Source organism: Lolium rigidum, chromosome 6 (genome assembly GCF_022539505.1).
Source record: "Lolium rigidum isolate FL_2022 chromosome 6, APGP_CSIRO_Lrig_0.1, whole genome shotgun sequence".
In the NCBI taxonomy this organism is placed as follows: Eukaryota; Viridiplantae; Streptophyta; class Magnoliopsida; order Poales; family Poaceae; genus Lolium; species Lolium rigidum.
Genome location: NC_061513.1, coordinates 127,106,984 through 127,127,190, shown reverse-complemented (window position 1 = coordinate 127,127,190; position 20,207 = coordinate 127,106,984). Strand labels below are relative to the sequence as shown.

The following is a 20,207-nucleotide window of genomic DNA, read 5'->3' as shown; positions in this document are numbered from 1 at the left end:
TTGCTTGTACTTGGAAGGACTTCAAGACTTTTCTTCGTAATGGTTTTGTGTTACCGTATATGGAGGAAAGTGAGAAGCCGTCCGGAGTTGTGCATGCAATACAGGAAGTGGGCAAGTGCATAGTCCCTATTCAGGAGGTTGTTCCACTACCGACAGTCACTAAGGGCGAGGTGATATCTTTAGAGGAGAGGAAACCTGGCTCTGATACCAAGAGCACTACCGTGACTATTGAGGAGGATGTACCATTGAGCGGGCTGAATATGCAACTCAAGAAGGTACAAGGTGATGCTTGCAAGACCGTTGATAAGGTTCAGCGGTGGAGTTTGTTTCAGACTCAGTGCATTATCAAGGGCAAGGCTTGCAAGTTGATGATTGATGGTGGTAGCTGTACTAATGGCATTAGCAAGGCGATGGTGGCAGCATTGGGGTTGTCTACATGGCGTCTTCCTGAACCTAAGCGTCTAGAGTGGTTGAATAGCTGTGTGGTATGCTGAAGATTACTCACAAGGTGTGTGTGCCATTTAGAGTTGATGATTATGTTGATGACATAGAGTGCGATGTGTTGCCATTGGAGGTGTGTGGATTGCTACTTGGGCGTCCTTGGCAGTATGATCGCAATGTGACACATGCTGGGAGAGAAAATACATATTCATTTATGCATGGTGGCAAACAGCGGACTTTGAAGCCTATGGGTGATGATCATATAAAGTCCGATGTGGAGTTAGTGGTGCGTAAGGAGAAGTTGCACAAGCCTAAAGTGCAGCAAGAGGTGCATGATGTTCCGAGCATTGATGTTGGTGATATTTCAGCCATGCCTGTAGATGACAAGCCAGTTCTTGTTGGTGACAAGCCGGATGAAGCTACACTTGTTGTTGATGTGGATGTTGCGGCATGTGCTACGGTTCCGGTTTGTGTTGATGCTAGTATGCAGACTGATGATGTGTGTGCTGATGGTGTTTCAGTACATATGGCGCAGATGCGCATGGGAGGAGTGGGAGGCGAGCGCGTCAGTGGAGACAGTGGGCAGCGGCACTACCGTGCTAGGAGTACTGCAGTCCAGTTTTCTGCGACACCATGGATGCATCGAGGCAAGGATGGACGTGTGAGACACTTATGTGGCCCAGGCATTACACATCTTGTGCAGGGTCATGTTCAGCGACACAGGGGTCCATCAAAACCTCGCAACAAGAAGGTATTGGCGCCGAAGTCCAAGCTCATGTGGAGAAGAAAGGAGGCGCCAACTGCTGTATCAAGTCAAGCAGGCCGCGAGGGAGGATGTGGTGTGGAAGGCAAGCAAGACTTGAGGATGGCGAGGACGTGTCATGTTCATATCACATCACCTTTTCCAGAAGACCCTCGCGCGTTGGGGACAACACTTCTTGAAGGGGGGGGAGGATGATACGGGCATGGAGGCCTATGTGGAGCCGAGATTCAGGACTCCGCCAGCTTAATTATCTTAGTTTATGTAATGGTCATATGTGGGCCAATTAGGGATTTTAATAGATCGAGTTAGTATTGGTTTGGGCTTGTCCAAGCCAAGGTAGAGAGGCCCACTAGGGGCTGGTCGGCCACCCCCTCATATAAGGGTGGGACGGCTAGGGTTTTAGGGACAGACAAGTTTGAGTTTATTCTAGACACACGCATCCCTCCGGGGACGGCGCCGCCGTTTATCTATTATAGTTGATGCGGAGGTTCTTGTGTTCATCAAGGATTGTCGTGCTTTGGTCTTGAGGCGTGGTGTTCTCCATCACGTTGCTTGTTGGATTTATCCCCTACTTCAGGTTGCGTTCCACGCGTAATTGGAGGTATCTATCTACCCGGGTTCTCGCTGTGAAAGATCGGGCAAACACCCTAGGAGGATCTGCTGGGAACCCCTCATCAATTATACATTACATTTTCAGGATGGGGGATTGTATTACTAGTGAGTACAATTTTTATTATTTAGTTGGCATAGTTAACCACATTTATTATTACTAGTGTTTATATATGTGGGTTGTATTCTTTGTTTTACAATTATAATGTATATATTTATATAAACTTCTGTTCTGGTTAATTTAAACTATATTAACTAATGTTCCTTTTTGTTTTTTATAAAAATTAATAATCTATGTAATTTATGCATGTGTATGGTAAATATTTGTAAACCGTAAAAGCTAACAAAAATCTTAATGGTGGTTTCTAGAGTACAACTTGCTAAAAATCTTCATTAAACATCTAGAGAAGAGACATGCTTCATCCTGAGATTTAACTGGCGTCCAGACATGTCCACATGCAACTCAGATCACAAAGTTTACTTCGTCAAATTAAAAGTCTGAATACCGCCCGCTATGCAATTCACCAAGCTAGAGAAGAAGAACCTTTATATTTTGTTTGCTTTCACTACAGCTGGTCTTCTCTAGTTTGATCTTCCTTCTGTTGGTTGATTCCTCTCCGCCGCCGATGTTGTTGTCGGCATCAACGTCTCGAGACACGTAGTTTCAAATGTGCCCAAGTCCTTAGAACGGTTTTGTCTGTACTTGATTCAACAAGGCAAGGACCGGTGCGACATTTTCCGACCCATGAAGCCTGATAACTTCAGACAACACTAAAATCATGTCATATAGTGTAGATCATTTAGCGCATGATTTGTTTCTCCTAACTGCATCTGTTGGTTTCGTGGTTGCGTGCTTGAGTATATATACCTAAGACTGCTCATAGTGGGAGTAACTTAGTTAGTAACATCACACAACCCAAGGTATTTTGGTGACATGTCATGACAATAAATGAAAAAAAAGAGTGAGGTGGTAACTAGCTATGTTATCATAACATCACACACCCCAAGACAAGATGAGTCTACACCATAGTAAATGATACAATGCATGACACCACATATAAGTTACTACCCACTATGGAGGTAGTAATTTAGACTAGTAACATATGTCATGTTACTAGTCTAAGTTACTCCCCACTATGAGTAGCCTAATGGCCCAATCTTACCGACAAACTCTGCATTAGTGCACCACTAATCTCATCCTTAATTAAGTGGTGCACCGACCGAAGTAGCAGCTCACTCAAGCAACAAGGCATACTCCAACACTGATGTCAAACACAGTTAGCAGCAGCCGACTGAAGCAACCAGCCCAGTGACCAGAGAGAACACTATTATCTCTGTCTTCTGCACTAAGAAATCTAGTCGTTCACACACTCTCTTATGACCGCACGCAGCGGTATGTTCGTTCACTCCTCCAGGCGACCGATAAGGCGTAGGCCCATGCCGCACATGCGCTTTCAGCAGTATACTATATCCGCCATTACTCGAAGCCTTGTTGTTGTTACGACGTTAGTATGGGAGATCAGAATTCAGAAGACTCGAGTCGACGATTGTGTGCACGGTTGAACTGGGAGCATGTCTATTTCTCACCTCCGTTTCCGAGCAAGCCCCTGAACTTTAGCGCGCTGCCGGTTGGAGCTGCCGTCTGAACCCGAGAAAAACAGAAAGGTTGGATGCGCGTGAAGATGGAATCAGATACTGACAGGCAACTCATTACATAACACAAGTTCAGCACAGACTCCAAACGGAACTCCTCACTGGATAGAACTGAATGTATGTTTAGGCCCATGCCCATGCATGATGCACCCCGCCGCTTTAGTTAGCTCTCTTCCATACTAACAGTGGAAGCTTATGCGCATCCAATGCGTTCATAGCCGACCACGCTTTTGTCGCTAAACTATGGCAACCCATAGCCAAGAGGTTGCTCGCCACAGTTTTGGGGAGAATGTGGCGAATAAACGAGTGTCTGACAGATAATATAAACTGCTAAAACGTGTTACGCACCACACACAGTAACTATGTTGCCGGCGATGCGAAAATACCGGGTAAAACATGGGTCCACTTGAACTTAAATTTCAAGAAATCTCGAAATCGTAGTTTAAACTTTTAGTTTTAGTAAGTCAAGCACGTACATATTGCCTTGATACTTACACATGCAAAAAAAGTTTTAAAAAATACGACTGTATGTGGCCAACATACAAAAGAGATAATAGACCTTTGTATTTCTGCACAGTAAACATCCGGATCGTTGTATTATTCTTATGCGCTATGTTTTTTCTCACAAGTTACATACTTTTTTATTTTACTTTCAAACTTGACATGCACATAGCTGCATATATTCTCCACACTCATGATTTAAGACGTATATTAGTTTACTATTCATCAAGGTTCATATGACCCATGTCCACCGATGCATGCAATGTGGCAAATTAATAATCATAGTCATATATTTTGACAAAGTTTATCAATTGTAACTATATATATCAAGCGATACATGTCTACAATTCTAGTTCAATTTTGGTTGCAGATGTAGGTGCGGTGTTGCGGCAAGCAGTGGTGCTGCTGCAAGCGGATGGCGGTTTTGTTGTCGGTCGTAGCAAAAGGTTCCATAGTTTGTCATGGTGCTACCAAATGTATTCAAGGAGACGGCAACGCTGCTATGTGTGTTGGTCTTCGGTGCTTTGAGCGTTGGTTGCCAGTGCTACATGAGGTGGTCACCGGAGTTGCCAAGGAAGGGGACTGTGGTGCGTTGACGCTACCAAGGAAGGCCACCGGTGATATGTGAGCGTTGGGTAGGAGTACGTGGCAGTGGTCGCCGAAGCTACTAAGGAAGGGCAGCAGTGTGAGGAATTTTTGTCTACAATAGATCTTTTGGATTTGCATCATGCGATTTTTTTTTTCTATAACTGTTCTGCAGGTTTGCACTATACAAGTTTCGTGGATTTGCCGTATAGGACTATTTTTTTGTTACAACCTTTTTGCGGTTTTGCTACAATAACACCATTATTTTTGCTATAGGTCTTCAGCGAGATCTTTGGCGAGGCTCGGTCTTTTTTATTTGATTTTGTGGGTGAATTATCTTTTCTGCTACATTCAAACAAAAGTGAAAATAATTCTACATAGAAGCAAAGGTTGGTATTTGAAGAAAAAAAGTGACACGTGTCACCAGCAGGTCCGAGGAAGGGGGGATTTGATCGGGTAGGATGCTCAGTGCTACTCCCTCTGTCCCGGTCCATAGGGCTTGCGCCTATCTCTAGGTTATAAATTTGACCATGATAATACAATATATATAGTAAAAAAAATATATCATTAGAAAGGTTAGATGTTATATTTTTTAATGATATAATTTTAATGTTGTTAACCTAAGAATACACGCAAGGCCTATGAACTGGAAGGATGGTAGTAACCTAAAAAACGATTTTTTTTTTGTTTTAAAAAACGCACACAATTAAGTGGACGTGCAAGCAAGGCAGTATGGCCGCTGTTGCTCATCCCCAGAGGGCCGGCTATGCTGAGCTGAGCTGAGATTAGCCTATTGAAAGGTGGTCACGTGGAAGGAAGCAAGAGACCATGCAAGAATTCCTCATCATGCTCACCGGCCGGTCCATCCGTTCACACGCAGCTCACCTCACCTCGCCGGATCACTCGGAGTGCACTGACCTCGATCGCCTCAATCTCTGCTCTAGCCGCGACCTCTCACTTTAAATACTTGCTAGCTCTATCGCACTCAGCAGCACTAACCGCGCACCACCACCAGCACCACCTAGCTACCTCTTCACTCGGAGTGCACTGGCCAAGCATGAGCTCTGCTGCGTGGCACGCCGCCGTGGCGGCCGTCCTGACGATCATCCTCTGCTCGCGTCTCGCCGAGGCACGCGTCCACCCGAGCCACGGCGGTGGCCTGGCGACGAGGCGGCGCGACGTTGTTCCCGCCGGCGTCGGTGGGTGCACGCTGGCCGTGGAGCCTCTCGGTTACCCCTGCGAAGAGCACGAGGTTCGGCCGCCTTGGTCTCCGACTATTCTTGACATGATCGATCAGTCGATCGAAGTTACATCGATATCCTTAATCAGTCGACCAAGTAATTAACATATTCACTGGGATGCAGGTGACGACGGTGGACGGATACATCCTTAGCTTACAACGGATACCCAGGGGCCGGCACGCCGGCGCCGGCGTGGGGCAGCCGGTGCTTCTGCAGCATGGGGTTCTCGTGGTACGTGCGCACGGTCGGTCGGACATGGTGCCAAACATACATTGATGTACTACTACTTTGTTTCTTTGCTCCGCACCTTCTGATCCATGCCGGTGGATGCCGTCGTGTACACGCGCGGCACAAAGTATATGATCGATGCCTGCCGTCATGCGCGCCGCTGGCAAAGGAAAAACAGAGTCGTACATTAATATCCAGTGATAAGGATAAGCAGCTACTAACAAACTGACCGACGCGGCGGCGTCGCATGTCATGGCATGCAGGACGGCATGACATGGCTTCTGAGCTCGCCGGAGGAGTCGCTGGCGTACATCCTCGCCGACCGCGGCTTCGACGTGTGGATCGCCAACACCAGGGGCACCAGGTGGAGCAAGCGCCACGTCTCACTCGACCCCTCGTCTCAGGTATAGATTTTTGTTTAGATTTCCTGCTTAGAAACGGTTTTGATATGTTGTAGCTGTTGTTGGAGGCAAAATATTTGCCTATCCTCATTAATTAAGAAGAGGAGTTTTGAGAAGAAAGTAATGAAGCATATAAACCAGACTACTCTCCCGGTATTGTAACACTCAAACATTTAACTCCCGCGGTAACCCAAAGCTTTGTACTAACACTCAAACGTTTAACTCTCTCGTACGGGCAGATTTATTGCGTAAATCTCTTGGTTCCTAATATTGCAGAAAATATTCTGCGGCGCGGGAGCGCGGCTGACAACTAATTGTCCGATAAATATTCTATTCTGAATAAAGTTTCTTCATGGATCGCCAGGACTACTGGGACTGGTCATGGGACGACCTAGTTACCAACGACATGCCGAAAATGGTTGACTATGTCTACACTCACACTGCCCAGAAGCCGCACTTCGTTGGCCACTCATTGGTAAACAAAGCTTCAGACTAGCAGCTTCGTTCGTCCATTACTAGCAGCAGTTGTCATGGCCGAGTCTGCTTCTATGCAGGGGACGCTGGTGGCGCTTGCGGCCTTGTCGGAGGGAAGGCTGGTGGACAAGATGAAGTCGGCGGCGTTGCTGACCCCGGTCGCCCACCTCGCCCACATGACCACTCCCCTCGGCATACTGCTCGCTAAAACATTTGTTGGAGAGGTAATTAAGCATGTATCTGTAAAAATCTAGCGACAATGGTTTGATCAATCTACTCGGATAGATCCCGAGCCTCTCGTTCATATGCTTATATAGGAGGACATACAATGTCGGTTACAAAACGTGATCAACACGGACTAAGAGTCCTATACAGAAACTATGTTTAACACCCTCCCTTAATCACAACTTAGCTAAGTTGAGATTATGCTTGAATGCTTCAAATGCTCTATATGGAAGCGGTTTTGTGAAACCGTCAGCAACCTGGTCTTTAGAAGAAATAAACCGAACCTGAAGTTGCTTCTTCAACACCCGTTCTCTGACAAAGTGAAAATCTATCTCAATGTGCTTTGCTCTTGCATGAAACACAGGATTAGCTGACAAATACGTGGCTCCCAGATTATCACACCATAAACATGGCTTCTGAGTCTGTCTTACTCTCAATTCATCCAACAAAGACTGTACCCATATCACCTCGGCAGTGGCATTGGCAAGAGACTTGTATTCAGCCTCAGTACTCGATCTGGACACAGTGGCTTGTTTCTTGGCACTCCAGGAGATCAAATTTGGTCCAAAAAATACAGCAAACCCTCCCGTGGATCGACGGTCATCTACACAACCAGCCCAGTCAGCATCTGAAAAAGCACTGACTTGTGTAGAGGAGGATCTTGTAAACGTCAAGCCAACTGTAATAGTACTTTTGACATATCTTAGGATACGCTTAGCAGCTGTCCAATGAACTGTAGTGGGAGCATGTAAATACACTGGTGGAAATAGGATAGGGGAGTTGATGACTCTTGGCACGTTGACAAGAATCACACACAGACTCAATACTGGAATCTCTAACACAAGGTAATTTATTTTTGCTAAGAATTTGTCTAACAATTACTAAGGAGGGATGACCAAGACGACTATGCCACAATGTGTGTGATGGCTTGGCGGCAACAAAAGCATGCTTCATTGAGTTGGTGGCCGCCATGGATGATATGAGTGGATAAAGGCCGCCAACACACCGTCCTCTATGAATTATTTTCCCGGTGACCTGATCCTTAATGAGAAAGAAGAAAGGATGAAACTCAATATAAACATGATTGTCTAGAGTGAATCGATGAACAGATAGTAAGTTTCTGGATGCACTAGGGACATGAAGAATATTGCGAAGGTGAAAATTCTGAGTAGGGCTACGAACTATAGAATGACCAATGTGGGAAATCCTCATACCTTGACCATTGGCCGTGTTGACCCTGTCATTGCCCTTGTAAGCATCACGAACCGTCAGATTATTGAGTTCACCGGTGATGTGATGTGTGGCACCCGTATCGGAGTACCAATTTGTGTCAACACCATAATATGCAGCATTGCCTTCTTTGTCACCATAGGAGTCATCATCATCTTCTTCAAAACGCCACCAGCAGTCCTTGGCGGCGTGTCCCTCCTTGTTGCAGATCTGACACATGACATCGACCCAGGGTGTGGTGCGGCGGCGTCCGCGTCCACGGCCACGACCCCCTCCTGGAGGTGCACGTCCACCCCCACGGCCGAAGTGCTGCTGCGGGCGCTCATCGCGACGGCGATCATCACGGCGATCTTCACGTCTGTCCTCCCGACGGTCACCGCGATCACCGCGGTCACCACGATCACCACGTGGGCGGCCATAGTTAGAACGGTTGCGGCGCTGGCGAGAGGCAGCATTGGCTGAGGTTTCAAAGTCGCCATGGGAGCCACCATTGTGCATCTCTTGGCGCTGATCATAGCTCTGGATCTGAGAGTACAGGGTGGCCAGGGACAGCGGCGTGGTGACCACGCCTAGGGCTGCCACCAGAGCGTCATAGCCAGAGCCGAGGCCGGCCAGGATGTAGGAGACCTGCTCTTTTTCGAGGAGAACACGGCCAGCGGCAGCAAGATCATCAGCGAACCCTTGCATCTTGGTGAGGTAAGCCGAAGTGGTGGAGAATTGTTGGCGTTTGGTGTTGGCGATGGCGATCAGCAGGTTGGAGACCCGGGCCTCGCTCTGGGCGGCAAACATCGTTTCGATGGCACGCCATAATTCCGTCGAGTGCTCAATCCGATGGACATGGGGAAGAACTTCCCTGGAGAGCGACTGCTGTAGATATGCCAGGACGATCTGGTCCCTGGACAGCCAGGCTGCGTACGCCGGGTTCGGCGCCGTCTTGGCCTTGGCGGCATCGGCGTCCGCTGAGTCAATGACCAGCAGCTTCTCGGGAGCGGCGTCGGATCCATCCAGTAGACCAACGAGTTGAGCTCCACGAATCGGCGGCAGCACCTGAGATCGCCAGAGAGGATAATTCTCACGAGTCAGTTTGTCTGACAGAGGCGAGCCGAGGTTGATGACGGCCGAGCTCGAAGACGCCATGGGCTAGGGTTTGTGGTGGGTGGGTTTTGATCGGGGAATATCGGCGGAGATCAGGTAGACGAGGCGGAGAGGCCTGCTCTTGATACCATGTAAAAATCTAGCGACAATGGTTTGATCAATCTACTCGGATAGATCCCGAGCCTCTCGTTCATATGCTTATATAGGAGGACATACAATGTCGGTTACAAAACGTGATCAACACGGACTAAGAGTCCTATACAGAAACTATGTTTAACAGTATCAGCAGCTGAAAATATCAGTGATGCACCAAATTCTTGTTCTGGACTCGCTCTGACTTCTGCTCAATGCTGACCAACCAGGCCATCTCTGTTCTCGGTGTGGCGGAGTTCGATCCAGTAGCGTACGTCATTCTCGTTTTTTTTTTTTGCTCGAAATGGGAACATCATCCCGGTCTCTGCATTAATAGAGGCACATGGCTTTTTATTACAAAATTTCAATATTCAGAATTCATACATCACATGATGTATACAGGAAGATTAAGTCTTCCGGCTTTGAAGTCTTTGCTCGTTGACAGGACGCGTTTTGGTGTTCTTCTCTATTCTCTGCAGGCCTGCAGTGACGAGCCTCATCAAGGAGTTGTGCCGCCAACCCGGAACGAATTGCTACGATCTCCTCAGAGATTTCACAGGTAATCAATATATCTGTGCAAATTAGATATTAATCGCCACATTTTCTTACAAGCAATGAGGCCTTTCTGCTAATTAAGCTCGTTTTCGTCTGTGTTGTATGCCAGGGAAAAATTACTGCCTGAATAATTCGGCTGTGGACGTCTTCCTCAAGTACGAGCCCCAGCCGACATCCACCAAGACCATGGTCCACCTCGCCCAAAGTATGAAATCGATCCCCAATTCTAATTCTCACGCGCGCGTCTCGTACTAATTTATCGTGCAGTGAAAACACTGACGATTGATCTCACGTCAACTTACTGCAGCGTTCCGGGACGGCGTGCTGTCGAAGTACGACTACGTGTGGCCGAACGTGAACGAGGAGAAGTACGGGCTGCCCGACCCGCCGGCGTACAACATGTCCAACATCCCATCCACTTTCCCACTCTTTCTCAGCTACGGTGGCCAGGACGAGCTGGCCGACCCCGCGGACGTCGGCCTCCTGATAGGCGACCTCATTGGCCACGACCGCGACAAGCTCACGGTGCAGTACCTGGAGCAGTTTGCACATGCCGACTTCGTCATCGGCACCTGCGCCAAGGACTACGTCTACAACGGAGTCATCTCCTTCTTTAACCGCTTCAACTAGCAACACACAAATCGCATGGAAAAAGTGATAAGCTACTCCCAAATAAACAGAAACAACTAGCTAACACAAACAGACAAGCAAGAACAGAAAATGAAAGCTAGAGGTGTGCACGATCATGGAGATGGATGTAAATATGTGATAAGTATTGGAGCCTCATATATTTACATGTGCATTTCTATGTTTTTTTTCTTTTGTAAAAGACATTTAATATGTACAATACAGCCTATAAGTGTAGCTACACCTAAGAAAAGTGAAACTCGTTTCTGTTGCACTTTCTTAGCACTGAAACTCCAGTTGAACACTCCCTTCAAGACCCTGTAATGATAGTACTATTGTTCCGGATCCAAAGACCAAAACAGTTCAAGTTTTGGGTGAGCATCTTTGAAATTATTTTGAGTTGCACTTTCTCTATCTTCGAGAGTGCCGATGATTAAAATGTTGTGGCCATATGTGATTACACAATGATGGTTCAGTGATCCTTGTGATATGAACAAGTACAAATTTTATGCATCCTACTTGGCTCACTAGAACCGTCAGGGTGTTGATTGTGTGTCCAACCTAAGTATGAGACAAAAATCCGAATCATTTCGATTTTATTTATTTGTTATGTGTTTGAGAGAATGGTGATGATTAGAATGTTGTGCACTACATGGTATCCTGATGGTCTGGTGAGCCTTCTGATATCCACAAGTACAAATATTGTGCATTCTATTTGGCTCACTTGCTTGTCTGTCCAACCTAAATATGAGGCTCAAACCCGAATCATTTCTGTTTTCTTTTGTCTTTCTTCGAGAGAGTGCCGATGATTAAAATTTTGTGGCATTATGTGGTATCCTGATGGTCTGGTGAGCCTTGTGATATGCACAAGTACAAATCTTGTGCATCCTACTTGGCTCACAAGAACCATCCAGGTATCTTATGTGTCCAACCTAAATATATGTGAGGCATGCTTTTGAGTTGGCCCTATATGTTTCGTGTGTATTTATAAGATACTTTACATCTTTCTGCACCCATCATTTATTTATTATTATGAACATGTGATGAACTCTTTCTTTCGCTGCCTAATATTATATGTCTTGTGTGTAGAGATTTTGAAATTGTACATGGTGTACAAGGGTAGGGTTCTAGGCGTCTACAACAAAGAGGATGACTGTTTGATGCAAGTGAGTGAGTTCGAGGGAAACAACTACAAAAGGTACAAGACCAGAGAGGATGTGGAAACTAGGTGGATGAACCACCAGCGAGAGGAAGAGAGGAAATCAGATAAATATGCTCTTTGTGTCCCCTACTGTGATTGTGGTTCTGATGTATTTCATCGTAGTTTAGGTGACTACTTCCTTTGTAATGTGCTGATGAACTTGCTAGTCCGTCTCGAGACATAGACTTGTCTAATATTTTGACACTTGTTGCTATTTCGGGTACTAGTTAATGTGATGAACTACGATTTTGTTGTTCTTATCCTGCACCAATATGATCAACTTTGTCTATTTATACTCTTTTGCATAATGTGTATACGATATTAAAATGTTTAAATATGGGGACAACGTATTAGAAAACAAAATTTTGAAATGATACCCGTGACTCACCTTTTAGGCTACTCGTAGCGCACCTATACCCGTGGCGCGCACCATGCACTGGTGCGTCACAGAGTGCTTACACGTGGCGCACCGAGGTGGTGCGCCATGGGTATGTGCACTACCCATGGCACACTAGGAGGTGCGCCAAGGGTAACAATTAAAAGTGGTGTGCTAGTCGTGGTGCGTGCATGGTGCGACACAAATAGGAAAATGTGGTGCACCACGTGTAACCTTTTTCTAGTAGTGTTAGTAGATGTGTGTTCTGCGTTATTCATAATATGAATGTGTATTGAACGAATGCCTATATGTTCATCGTATGCTTGTGTGTTGCCTAGTGTGTGTTGATCATATGGCATGGTATCCTCATAAAATTTAAAAGTGGTGAGTGTATCTTGGGTGTGGATGTAAAGTGAGGCAACCAAACACAAGCACAAGTAGCTGCAAAGGCAAAGTCCAGATGATCAAATGGGCTGCCAATACATTGCAATCCATGCAGCACAACCTACCAAATGGTTTGCGGAAGTTGGGCCAACTCTCGTTGCCATGCCAGACCCCCTCCTAGCATTTTCCAGCCCATACGAGAAACTGTTGCAGGCTACCAAACACATTCTTAACATAAGTTGGATCGTAAGTCTTGTACCTCTAATACCCACCAAACAAGTTGTACGGGTCTCAAGGAGGAATCCCACCGGAATTTCACTTACAGTGTATTTATCTTTTCTAGTTTAAATTTTACTGTTAAAATTTACACTAGAAAAAAACAAAATGTACTATCAGTGAAACACGGAAACTTAGATAGGATTCCAGTTGACACTATTGCTAGCAGGCTAGTGCATACACTGGTGGAAAAAGGGGCTTTGGTCGCGGTTGGCAACTGCCATTAGTCGCGGTGGCCCAACCGCGACCAAAGTAGCGCGACTAAAGGCCCCCCCCTTTAGTCGCGGTTCCTTACGAACCGCGACTAAAGGCCCATCCACGTGGGCCGCGGGCGAGCGCCGGGCGGAGGACCTTTAGTCGCGGTTCTTCCGGCCAACCGCGACTAAAGGCCTCCGCAGGGTTTAGGGTTTAGCCCCCTCCCCCTAAATCTGGTTTCTTTTTAATTTGTATTATTTTATTTCTTTTGGGTTTTAATTTTGAAGGAGTTTCACATATTCTACGGTACTGTATACATACATGCATATGAATGTACAATTTCAAACAAATTTGAAATTAGAACCAAAAAGAATTCAAGATGAGTAATATACAATATATATTCAATATCGGATGACCATATACAATATATATTCAATATCGGATGACCATATACAATTTTGAACAAGTTAGTTACAAATTCCGGTGCGTATAAAGATCTACGTCATCGTAATAGTGTTCTCCTCTAGGATCGATGACTTCCCTCGCCAACCATCCAGCTAGTTCCTCTTGAAGTGGTCGGAAGCGAGCTTCCGGACTAAGCGTCTTCCGGAGGTTATTCCTCAGGATGTTGTTCTCACACGTCTGGTCCCGCTCATTGCAGTATCTCCGGATCCTCTCACAAACATAGTATCCACATAGATTGGTCCCCGGTGGCTGAGTATCCCCGATCGTTCAAGCACTCGCCATTTTAAAATGTAGCTCTTTTTTGAATTCACCGACCTTGGTATCTACGAACCGTCTCCAAACCCTACGAGGCAAAGAAAATTAAATAAACAAGAGAGTTATTAATTAGTTACTTGATATTAGGAAATGATGAACGAAATAGGCCGATCGATATAGAGCGCAAATGAATGAAAATAATTACTTTTGCATCATTTTTCTCATGTCGCCCCAAAGCGCCGGATCCATATTCGGAGAGTCGTGGACGAGAACCGAGGAGGTCTGAACTTTAATTACCATAAGAATCCAGTGGAACCTGCGGACACGATACATGCACAGTCATGCATAACTCATCGATTAGCCACATACCATGCATGGAGTAAACAAAAGAGAATGTGCTCAAGACGAAACACTCACCCAAAATGGTAAGGAAATAGAATATCACTTTTTCTCTTGCTGTTTTCTAATAAACCGCCACAGGTCTTCCTCCACGTCGGCGGGGTGGTGTTCTAACACATATGAATTAACGATGTGTGGGTCAATGAACCCAACATCATGGATGTTCCTTATTCGCATTTCCCGCTTCTTCATTCTGCATAATATATAGCGTACACAACAAGATAGTTAGGACAATATACAATGAACGAGATGGGGTAGAAATTAATAAATCACTTACAGAACGTAGCAACTGATGATAGATTTGTCGAGCTCGCGCAGATTGAACAGCTGGAACAATTCACTCAGAGGAATTTGTACCCAGTAACGTTTGAAGTGATGCACATATTTAACTTCCGCATAGATATAGTCTTTGGCGTTTTCATGTTTTATGTAACCCTTGTACCAATTTAGCAGTACCTTTCATTTGTCGAGGTAGATCCTCTTCCTGCGCGAGGCTCGATGAGAGGGCCATTCTTCACATATGTAAATACTACGTCCTTCATTGGCGCCTCATCAAGGCCTAACACTGCACGAAGAGTGATACCTAAGTCGGCCGCTTGTTTTCCGGCACTTTCTACGGTCAATCCATAAGCTGCCGCAGCTGCTATGATATCGGGGGCATCCGGACCGGCGGCTTGCACTATGAGCGGGGCGATCGATTGTTTACTTTGTTCCCCGAGCTGGGCAACTTCTTTCCCCCTTTCTAATTTTTTCTCGGCCTCGTCCTCCAAGGCTTTCTTCTCCGCCAACTCTTTCCTCGTTCTTGAACGCGAGTGCTTGCCTACGAAGTTCACGTAAATAGTCGTCAGGCAGATTCTTCGCGGCTTGGGACGGTGTGTTCAAAAATGACTTAGCCCACTTCTTTTCCTTGTCAGAATATACTGGCTTGGGCTCGCCCTCTATTTTCTTCTTGACGCTCGCCTGCCATTTCTCTAAATCAGCAGCCGCGCCCGCCTCGACTTCCTCGGCACTACTTTCCCAAGACCTCCTGGGGAGAGGCTTCGGTGATACCTCCGGTACCTTTGTTTTCTTAGGTACGTAAGGGTCCGGGTTAATAACCCGGGACTGCTTCTCGCTTCTTCGCCGGAGGTGGATTGGGGGGCGATGCTGGTGTCCGATCACCCGCCGGACGAGGACGCGGGGGCGGCGTCGGCCGACGTGAATGAGGTGTATTAGGTGAAGCACCACCGCCACCGTCACCGCCACCGCCACCGTCACCGCCACCGCCACCGTCACCGCCACCGCCACCACCACCACCGTACGGGGGTGGACTTGTTGGCGCCTCGCCTGGAAACTTGATAAATTTCTTCTGCCATAGAATGAACTGGCGCTTGACATCTCCAAGTCTTTTCACCCCTTCGGGTGTAGCAATGTCAATGTCCGGGTCCTCAAACCCTTGGACTATCTCCTCCACCGTCACACGAGCATAGCCATCTTGAATGGGGTTGTTGTGGTGGAGTGCTCCAGGTGGTAAAGCATCGCCGATGGCTACCTTCATGGACATGTTCCCGATAGGATAATACGGATGACATGCTTTCATCTCCTTTATATCGTCCACGGGGTAGCGAGGAGGCTCCGGTGCAAGAACCTCGACCACCAGCCGAGGCTCCGGTGCGAGAATTTCGATCGTCGGTGCACCAGCCCGGTGAGGCCTCCGTGGAAGCCACGCTCGCTTCTTCTCCGCTGCGGCTTCCGAGATCCATTGGATGATCTTCATGCTGCGCCCGAGCTGCATCTCTTTCGGCGACTAGTACACTCACGGTTTTCTTCATCACATCCATTTCCGTTACCAACTTCGCCACAACATCCGCATCCCGATCCATCTTTCTCTTACGGCTTCGTAACCGTACGGGTCATCTTTCCGGGGGAACCCTAGTTTCCAAGAAATGTCCCCGGGCATGCCTCGTACACGTCCTCCGTGTTCGGGATTCCCGAGGGCTTTTGTCGTGGCGTCGTTCTCTCCGTTGAACCTGATCCTCCCCTCTTGAGCATCCCTCATTGCCTCAATAAGGTTTTGGGTGGGTGTAATTATTTTGCCCCGGTAAACACACTCCCCCGTCTCCGGGTTCAGCGATCCCCCATGCCCGTACCACCAGCCTTTTGGCCCTTGGGTCCCATCCCTCCGTCACCGGACCGGATTCCTCGCGCCCTCGCCTCGTTCTCCATCTTCTCCCACTTAGGCTGCCAAAAGCGATACCCTCCTGGCCCCATTTTATGATTGTACTCCTTCTTGGCCGCATTTTCCTTATTTTTTTCGATAGTTCAAGGAACTGCTCCGATTTCTTTTGCTTCACAAATTCTGGCCAATCATGTTGCGGTTTCTCATATTGTCCTTTGAAATCCGGAGTCTTGCCCTGGTTGACAAAGTCATGGGCTAGATTTTGCTTGTATTTCCGGAATGCGTTGGCCATCCTAGAAAGAGCGAACTCGTTTGACTAGCTTGCGCCTCTTCTTGTTTTCCGCAATCTTGTTACCCTCCTCATCGTATTTGCGGTATTCGGAGGTAGAACGAAATGTTCCATAAGCTTGTTGAAGCAATCTTTTTTTCTCTCTCGTTCGACAAAAGTGAAACCAACACGTGCCTTCTTTGGCTCATTCCACTCCTGGCGGGTGATCGAGACGTTGTCTCTAACAACGGCTCCGCATTGGCCGACAAACTTGGTGGCGTTCTTGCTCGGGCTCCGGCGGCTCTGCCGGTTGCTTCGTCGACAACATCGATGGTGCATGTTTCTCCTGCTTTCATCGTCTTGGTTGCGCCACGCTTTGACGACGACGTACTCGATTTTTCGACGATCCGGCCGAGGGCTAAAATAAGAAAGAGAGTCGCGCGCGTTAGTACACACACATTTATTCAAATCAGTTAGTTGTATCACCGGACGCTCAATATGTATATATATATATATATATACCTCGGCGCCGGAGGTGGTTGCTACTTCCAATTGAAGATCGTCGTTTATCGACGTTTCTTCGGCATCATCTCGCTTGCCGACGGCGCCCTTCATCTTCACACTCAAGGTTCGAGATAAGAAGCGATATCATCTTCTTCTTCTCCGGTCGGCACAAAAGGAATATCGCCTTTTATGATGCCGAACATATGGTCTTCGCCGTCCGGATCATAGTTGTCCAGAATCGGGTCAGCTCTATCGTCCGCCATATGTCGATCCCGAAAACATGTAGTCAAAACAAATTAATTGTGTATATGCCAGCATTATCACATCTCTTCTACATATAAAGAGAGAGGGCGACGAGGGAGGCGAGAGGGGGACGCAGTGATCGCGTGACCGAGAGAACGGTGGTGGTGGCGAAAGGCCGGTGGCGAAAGGGCGGTGGCGGTGACGAGGACACATAACCCTCGCCGCCCCTCTCGATCCCAAAAAACACCACGCGTATACGGAGGGGCGACGAGCGCTGCCGGCCCCCTCCGTATTCGCGCGGTGGTTAAGTCAAATTTTAGTTAAGTCAAAAAATTTAAGACAAATTTTTAAGTCAAATTTTGAGTTCTTTTAAAAGTGAAAAAATACAAATAATATGTTAAGTTATTTTGAGTTCTTGTAAAATTTAAGTCATATTTATTAAGTCAAAAATTTGTAGACAAAATTGTTAAGTTTTAATTTTAAAGTCAAAATTTAGTTAAGTTAATTTTTTGTTAAGTAAATTTTTTAGTTAAGTTAATTTTATAAAAATTTAGTTAAGTTAATTTTATAAGTAAATTTTTTAGTTAAGTTAATTTTTTTAGTTAAGTCAAAATTTAGTTAAGTTAATTTTTAGTCAAAATTTGATAACAAAACAAAACATAAAAAAAAGAAAAAAAAATCGGCGGCGCCCTCGATCTCTCTTTCTCCCCTCTCTCTGTAACGTGCGCGCGCGTGTGTGGCCGGCCGGGGCGGCGCGTGCGGCGAGTGCGGCGGCGGCGCGGGCACGGCGGCGCGTGCGCGGCGGCGGCGGCGCGTGCGGGCCGGGCGGCGGCGCGCGCATGCATGCGGGACAGAGCGACGCGGCGGCGGCGCGCGCGAGGAGACGTACACGTCGGCGCGTCGGCGTCGAAGGGCGGGGCGGCGGCGTCGTCGGCGGTCGTCGGCGGTCGTCGTCGGCGGTCGGCGGCTTGGGCGTCGGCGTTGGCGCGGCGACGTTGGCGACAGCACTTCGGGAGGATTCGACGAAAACCGCGCGGAGAAGAAGATGGGCGGCGGCGGTTCGGGCGCGCTATATATAGGGAGCGACCTTTGGTCGCGGCCATCGCGACTAAGGTACTTAGTCGCGGTTGGCCACACCAACCGCGACCAAAGGCGTTTTCGCCCGAATTCCAGCGTTCCCGCGGAATTAACCTTTAGTCGCGGTTGGCCAGGCCAACCGCGACTAAAGGTCCTTTTCAAAATTTATTTTCATTTTCAAAATGTTGGAAATACATATAATATATCAATAAATTCAGAAAAATATAACTAATTCAATTCAAAATCTGAAAAATACATATAATATATCAATAAATTCAGAAAATTAAAACTAATTCAATTCAAAATCTTAAAAATACAAATAATATATCAAAAAATTCAGAAAAATAAAACTAATTCAATTCAAAATTTTAAAAATACAAATTATATATCAAAAAATTCAGAAAAATAAAAATAATTCAATTCAAATTCTTAAAAATACAAATAATATATCCAAAAAATCAGAAAAATAAAAATAATTCAATTCAAATTCTTAAAAATACAAATAATATATCCAAAAAATCAGAAAAATAAAACTAATTCAATTCAAATTCTTAAAAATACAAATTATCAAAAATTCATAAAAATAAAATTAATTCAATTCAAAAGTTCGTTGGCCCCCTCTTCCCGCCTCTTTCCGCCGACCCCCTCTTCCCTCCTCGTCTTCCCGCCATTTCTTCCCTGTCTTCCCGCCTCTTTCTTCCCGCCAATTGTTTCCCGCCAATTTCTTCCGGCCTCTTTCTTTCCGCCAATTTTTTCCCGCCAATTTCTTCCCGCCACTTTCTCCCCGCCTCTTTCTTCCCGCCTCTTGTCTTCCCGCTCCCATTTTTCCCGCCATTTGTCACTACATATAGGTAGCCCGGCTTGGCCAGACATCACATCTCTACAATCTCTCATCACTCTCTCATGGCTTCCACCGCACCCACTCTAACCTACCAGCGAGTGGAGGAGCTTTGCGCCTCGAACTACCCTTGCCCTCCGGGCTACCGCGTCCCTGCCGGGCCGGAGCCTAAGCGCCGGCGGCGTGCCGGTCCCTCCCGTCCCTCGTGGTACTGCGCGCCGGGCGGCCATCACGAACCACTACTACCTCGACCTCACGCCGGAGCAGCGGATGAATCCCCGCCGGCATCCCGATAACCAGCATACTTGGGACGCCTTCTTCATCAATCGGCGTGAGAGGGCGCTCGCCGGGTATGAGGAGGACGGTCCGCCTCCCGGAAACTTCCACGAGGCCGGCCGGTCGGCTATGGTGGTACGGCCGGACTCCGCAGAGCGTCATGGACTACATCACGGCCGGCGATATCCCCGCCTGCGCTACCCTCGGTTCGAGCCACGAGCGCCGCCCGACGACAGCCGACGACAAGGCAGCGACGACGACGCCGGCAACTTAGAAGGCGACGACTACCGAGTACAACGGCGGCGGCTATGAAGACTACGAGTATGCATATTATACGCCTAGGCAGGAGTATGACTAAATCACTCCAAATTTCATGTATGCATGAGTATGACTTAGTCACTCCAAATTTCCTATATGCAGGAGTATGACTTAGTCACTCCAAATTTTATGTATGCGGGAGTATGACTTAGTCACTCCAAATTTCATGTATCATCGATGCTATCTCGAGTCAATTGAATCATTCGAAAATGGA

At 47.0% G+C, this 20,207-nt stretch overlaps 1 pseudogene; it reads left to right on the top strand.

The window, feature by feature from the left end:
• The window catches only part of LOC124663258, a 34,945-nt pseudogene extending 23,983 nt beyond the window's left edge, over positions 1-10,962 (top strand).
• The last annotated feature ends 9,245 nt before the right edge of the window (positions 10,963-20,207 follow it).